Genomic DNA, 7,644 nt, shown 5'->3' with positions numbered 1-7,644 from the left:
AACAAGGTGTGCTCTAGGCCAAGACTGCAAGCAACCTTTGGCCAAACTATGAGGCAGCAACAGTTGTTGCCCCTTTTTCTTTATTTTGCATCAGATACTCTGAGGATAACATCTTGATTTATTGAACCTTTCAACCATAAGAATATATGCTATCCAAAATTTCAATTGACGATAAAAATGTAGCAAGTTACGCGAAAATAATTATACGTGATTCAACACAACATAGTTTAAAAATCAATCGATCGCATGAACAACTTGGCTCTGATACCACTATTGGGAAACCTTGGGCAACATCACATGTACAACAAAATAACATTAAAAATAAAATCCTAGATTTTTAAAGAAAAAATGTTCTCGTCATTATATGAAGATTGGTGCATAAAACAAAATGCAAAACTGAAAACCATACGTCAAGACAGATTTGTTCCCTAGGGAGATCGTATATTCCTATAAAATCTCAAATCTATAGGAGTGGATGAAGGAGGTCAACTATCTCCCTCTCTAGCGATGATTCACATAGTAAATGTGACGAAGACGCTTCTCAAATCATTGCATGATCTTCCTCTCCACGCGCACCATGTGATCAAAAAGGGGCCAACCCTTTTTGTTGTCCACATGCCCCATACTAGGGCTGTCGGTTGAGGAGGAGAGGGAGGGAGGAGAATTGGAGGTGGCAACTAAAAAGAGTCTAGTCTATGCCCCTTTGGTTCCCTCTTATTTATAGAGGTCTTTGTCAACTTAACTCTAATAGATCTCCTGTATTGGGTATTGGATTTTCATCCAACTATCGAAGCCTCTTAGATTAGTGGATCTCTACCCAATAATCTCTCATTGGCTCTTATTGGATATTATCCACGAGATCCACTAATTCAGGGGCTTATTGGATATCTCATATTTAAACCTCTATTCGTCGCAACACCTACTATATACGTGTGACCTTCTAGGCCTAATATCGAGTTAATTGTGAGTCATACCTATCAAAACTCCTAACTCAGTGAATTATCATCTCTTATAATAATTCACTCAACTCATCGACTATGAACGTACTAGGCCACTACGCAATAGTCCCTAGACGATACAAGAGAATCCAATCCATTGGACCTGTTTGTCCTTAGTTATTATGTATCTATAATCCCTCATCTATCTAATATCTCAAAGACCATATATCGAGTATGATGTGTGACTCTCTAGGCCCAATATCGAGCTGATCGTGAGTCATACCTATTAGAACTCCTTTTAACTTAATGAATTATCATCTCTTATGATAATTCACTCGACTCATGACTACGAACATACTATGCCACTATGTCATAGTCCCTAGACGATATAGAGAAATCAAATCTATTGGACTTGTTTATCCTTAATTATTATGTATCTATAGTCCCTCATCCATATAATATCCTAAAGACTATATACCGAGCATGGTGTTCTCAAGCACATACGGAATTTACTTGAGTCTTGCTCTAATCTGATTCTCCTAGAGAATTCTTTCTCTCTTAATCCGAATGACCCTAGCTAAGGATTTACTTGAGCAAGGACATATAGGATATTTTTTTCATGACACCAAGAGTGGATAATTCTCTATCAACACTCAATTGCCCTCGTAAGGTTGGCTACCACTCCTGATGATGGGTTGTACTAGATTTAGAACATCTAGATCTATAAGTATGGTATCAAAGAGCGGAGTACTCATACAAGACATCCTTGGTATCTCAAGTTTAAGGACTAGATACACAACTGGGACCACGGAATCGCTGTCTAATAATGAGGTATCATTAACCATCCAGCATTCCGTGAGCGAATCAATAAGTGAACTCATTCTCCAATGAGTACATGCACTATATCCCTAGTATCCCTACACAAGTAGTAATGAGATCAATAGCCTCCATCATATGAATGGGTATATAGCACACAACTGGTATCCCTATACAAGGCATCCTTGGTATCTCAAGTATAAGGACTAGATACACAATTGGGACCACGGAATCACTGTCTAATAATGAGGTATCATTAACCATCCAGCATTCCGTGAGCGAATCAATAAGTGAACTCATTCTCCAATGAGTACATGCACTATATCCCTGGTATCCCTACACAAGCAGTAATGAGATCAATCGCCTCCATCATATGAATGGGTATATAGCACACCAATATGTTAAGTTATCTCAATGTCCCTCTCGAGTAACCTACGACCAAAATCATTTAGAGTCTATGTTTAAAGGTGAATCGGTCTCATTATCGTGATCTCATCACAATCTGATTCTTATTGCACAGATCTATAGACATCACAATATATACAACATATAACATAAAGTGAAAAAATATCAATAATAATAATAAGTAAAAGGACAGCATAGCGTATCACATGTGTCATCACTCAATGGTTGGCTTGTAGGGCACCTATAACTAGCATTTAAAGTAAAAGGAATTGATAATAGATGTGAGTAGAGAAGATCGAATCACTATAAAATTGGTTTGTGTCTCCTTACTCATTGTTTACTTATGACTTAGTATTGTTTACTTTACTCAACTTTTATTCCCACTCAATACTTAATTAATTGAGTTTCTGAAATATATTATTTTCTTACTTGCTCCACCCCTTCGTGTCTCCCCTCCTCTTCTTCTCCTCTTAGTGCCATTAAGATCCTAATACTCCCCATATATATTAAGACCCTGTTTACTAACACATTAATGATTCTAAGTGAGACGATTAATGCATTATCATGATTGGGTCTAGAAACTCTACCTCGTCTTCTTTAAACATGATAAGAGGGTTTTTAGTGGGGCGAAGTCTTTTTGTTTGAGGCTCTCTTGGGTAATTCTTATGGGATAATGTGCTGCTACCTCCTAACATGGGCTCCTCGATAATCACATCTACTTGTCACTCAACGGGCCCTCGTGATCTTGTGGATGTTTCTCGAACCCTATAGAGGTAGTAATTGAGTTGTCATTTTTAAATTAGCTATTCTATTTGCTACATCAAACTGTAGTAGTCCTGTATATCATGCCCATGGTTTTTGTGGTACTGTAAAATATAGTGTGACTCCGTTCGGTAGGAGAATCCCATAAAGGATGAGGAGCATGAAGTAGACCATTCTCCCTTATTTGCATGAATACCTCAATGTGAGAGGTGATTAGTGGAGTGAATTCCCGATGAGGGGAGGTTGGTCTCCCCTTAGCCTATCGTTACGGGGTTGCTCCGAGTTGTTTCATCATGAGCCCCTTTCTTTCTTGGTCACCTTGTTGGGCTCCAAGCTCCTTTTTCCAATGGTCACAAACTCTACCACTATATGTTGGTTGGTCTCTTGTAGTAATTTGGAGAATGTGGCATGAGGTTGTATAATGATTAAGTAGAAGAACTTTGATGGTTGAAGGCCACTAATGTAAGTGTTAATTAGGATAAATAAACTCTGATGAACCACCAGCCTGACTTTATTATTGAATCAGTTAGTATAATTTGCCAAGGATTTCTTATCTATCTATTGTATAGCCAAGAGGGAGGTTGTAGGCTTCTTCGAAGGAAGAGATTGATTCTGGAGGTAGCTTAGAGAATAATTCTCTCGTTGCCCCTCTGAGAGTCATTGGAAAAGTATAATGTAAAATAGAATCTATTATTATGAATAGGGCAATTTGGAAGGTGAATACAACTATATATTTAGTGGGGTCAAACTCCCTTCGTATAGTTTTAACATTGGCATTCAGAATCCCTATAGGATCAGCTCCTCTATGATGCTCTTGACAAAGGGAGACTTTAGGTATGGATCAACTTCGAGGGCCTGATCTCATTTTTAATGTCCTCTAGCTACTGATATATCTCGAAGAGCTGAACTCATACATTCGGAGGAAGTTTGATTAACTATGTGACTGACTCCTTTAATCCTATCTCTTGGAAAAGATTATTGAGTAGACCGGGAGAAGATTTGTGGGAGAGTTATTCTCTTTGCGTAGATCAGCATAGGAGGGTGCAATTCTACCATTAGACTAGGGGTTAGAGTTGGTAGTGGAAATGGAAGTAGAAAATGGGAGGTGGGTAGAGGGTGTGGTTCTTATTGTGTTAGTTGGACTAACTATAAAAAATAAAGTGTCATAGTCAGGAATACCCTTGTCAAGATTTAAACTTGCTGAGTTAGGTTGTAGAAGATTTCAACGAGTATAGTTATGGTTTGGGCCATTGAAGCTGGAGGTTGGGCGAGTGGTGGTGGATTGGTCGTCGAGTCCTAGAATAATAGATGAAAGGGTAAGGGATTATGTAATTGGAAAGTGGGAGGAGTGATTCTAACCAAAAGACTAGGCTGAATCAACCTTGGGAGGATTGAGATTGGTGGGTTCGGTAATAGATTATTCGACACGATTGGGCTCGGACCTCCTTGTCAATTTGACCCGTTAGAGTCTCTCGGCCCATTAGACTCTTCATGATTCGTCCTAGAAGGTCATGCAAAATTTTCTTGAGACATCCTAGAATGCCCTCCTTCTAGTACCAATCTATAGTATAGATTATGATTGTTCGAGTTGGAATGATGATTTAGATCCAATCGAGATCCTTTTCGAGTTTTTGTCTAGGCTAATTTTCATATAATGTCGTTCCTACATGACGAAGTCGAGGCACTCCTAACAAATATCCCTCTAATGGTCAAGTTAGTTCAAAATTTGGACTATTCAAATTAGTCAGACAACACAAATGAGAATTGTTAAGTCTTAGGGGCGTACTTGAGTATCCCTTTTATAGGTGACTCTAAAAACCATTCTACTTATGATCATCGGTGGTTAGAAGGGAACGTGTGATGTTTTTTTGTTGAATTATGACATTGCACCTAATGCTCATGATGACTAGCTTGGTCTAAGTCATGGGCACATTCTTTGAGTCTCATGTGACAATCATGGAGTTCGGAAGATTGATGGGTCAACCACATATCGTCACATGTTGCTAAAGTGCCTCTCGATCCGATCGTCATCTACAAGTCATATGTGATCATCACAGTCTTGAACGGTTTGTCTATCGACTGTCATCATATGATGATATCGTGTCTATTTTATCATTCTTTATCTATCAATTTCAAATTAGTAACAAATATTTATCTCATCGTGATAAGTGGTAAAATAAAACATTCATGGTTGGCCCAAAGGAGACGTTTCATATGAAATTTCAAAAGGAATATGTAATGGAAGAACAAGGATCGAATATCAATAAGCAATCAGGAGTCATCCTCCAATTATTCAATGGTCAAAATATTTTTCAACATGACTATCCACATACAAGCAAAGAAAGATAATGAAGTTTCTGCTCCTTCGAAATGACATTTAGCAGTAAGTAGATCAAATAATATAATAACCTTAACTAGCACTCATGGAAAGCGGTAATAATACAGCGATAGAAATCTTACCAAGCATTCATACACTTGTAGCGAGTTGCAATACCTCCGGGAGTGTTACTACCTGTAGCGGAAGCAATCATATGAAGCCAAAAAAATTGTAGCCAGTGATGGACAACTTTAAAATCTTCTCCTATAAATCTACAGATTGCTAAACATCTACCATCCGCCTGTGATGTACAACTTTGCGGCACAATACAGTGTCTGTTCAAGTTCGTCGTTCAAGCTTGTGAAGCAAAGCCTTCTTCTCCTCTTCGTGGAAGGGCAATGAACATGATGAATATAGACATGTCACCAACATCATCCTTCAAAGAAGTGCTAAAGAAAGAAGATTAGAGAAAATCCAAAATCATAAATTCAATTATTTCACATATCGGCAACTTACAAAATAGAACCTTAAAGGGCTGTTGAAACTTTCTCCGATTCTAGTTCTTACTGTTTATATGTTATGATATGAATATAACAAACCAATTCGTTATGTATGGACAATGATGTGCATCCAGCAAGAATTGAACCTACGAATTTACCAATTATGCTACAAACAGCACGAAAAGAGTCATTTAATATTATGGCTTTGCTCGTAGAGTGAATGTGCCGAGAAACTGCAAAGAATGCGACAACTTTTTTTTTTAGATAAATTTCACATAACGATAGAAGATCATAATAGAGATACACATAGAATGATATCCTTGTATCTTTATATCCTCGATCAAGTACTCAAATCATACAAGATCAGCTACTCAAATCCATGTGAGCTTGATCTTCTATCATAATCTTTTATTTGAAAAACAATATAATTTCGTTCAAAAATATTATTTTTAATAAAATTATATTATTTTTTAATTGAGTTTTACTGTTTTCGAATATGATTACACTCTTTTCCAATAGAACCTAAAAAGTCGGTGTAACCTCATGTAGAAACAGTGCAACTCAGGTTAAAAAAATTTGTATTTTTTTAATTTCATAAAAACATCTATGACAATATTCAAGTGATTTTTTTTACCCAATTTGACACTGAAATCATCTTAAATTGGCCAAAATAAAAAGAAATCAATTTTTTAAAGGATAAATTAACTAAAAATAAGACTTTTAAAGGTCCAAAAATAGAAAAAGCATTAATTTAGGCTTCATAAGATAGATATTTTCAAGGCTTCATGAAAATTTTGGCCAAAAAACATTATAATTTCATCTTATATTGGCCAAAAATGAAAAAGATATATAAATTTTCAGGTCTTGAGGTTAAATTAACTAAAAATGGACTTCAATAGATATTTTCAAGATTTCATAAATTTTTTAACATTTTTGGATTCTTGAATGTGGTTATACTTTTTTTTAATAGCACCTCAAAAATAGTGTAACTTAGCTCTAAAAAATATTATCATTAAAATTTAAGAAGTTTAATATTTTTTTATTTACTTAAAATATTCTAATATTAGTATTGTATTTCATTTTACTTATATGTTCAATATTATGATTTTTATTTTATATTTTCATAATTTGTTCGTTTTTGTAATTTCAATTTGTCCGTAATTTCAAGAGAAATTTTATAATTATTTTGTATTTTTATTGATATAAATTGATATATATATTATAATTTATTTAATATTTTAGATATTATTTATATTAATTTTATTCATTTGAAAGCATTGGTTCAGTTGAATTGATTAAAAATGAAAGAGAAACGAGGAAAAAGCCTACGTGATGATGATGTGTACATGAACGGTGTAATGTGTGTACATGTGATGTGATTATTATTATTATTAAGGCCTACGAATCTATTTTTCTTATTTATTGTCGGACCTGCGTACCTATGATTAAGTTGTAATCACACGAGGAGATGCAGTAGGAGTGTGGAAGTGATAACAGGACCCACGAGGCCGAGACGGATGATCGTGACGCATGGAGATGCGTCGAGATGCCGACGGAACCGTCGAGGACGAGATGGATGATCATGATATTTTTCAGATCTGTTTCCGGCATGTAACCATATATTCTTTACAAGATTTCTAATCTACACAAAAATCTAACAAAATACATTATATGTAATGACGTGAAGCATACAAGCAATTCACAACCTTTGCCTCGAATAATTCAGCTCAAAGTTGTTGGCTTAGACAATGTTTTTTGTTTTTCTTTATTACGCGCCACAGCCTAATAGAAAGATAGCATAGCAGAAGCATGACCAGAAATCAACGAGTTCGAGTTTGTCTTGAGGTTAATCCTCAACCAATAAAGAGTTGCAAAAAATAACTTTGAACCGACATCGACAGAAATA

Source organism: Musa acuminata, chromosome BXJ2-1, assembly GCF_036884655.1.
Source record: "Musa acuminata AAA Group cultivar baxijiao chromosome BXJ2-1, Cavendish_Baxijiao_AAA, whole genome shotgun sequence".
Taxonomy (NCBI): domain Eukaryota; kingdom Viridiplantae; phylum Streptophyta; class Magnoliopsida; order Zingiberales; family Musaceae; genus Musa; species Musa acuminata.
This window is presented reverse-complemented; position numbering follows the sequence as displayed.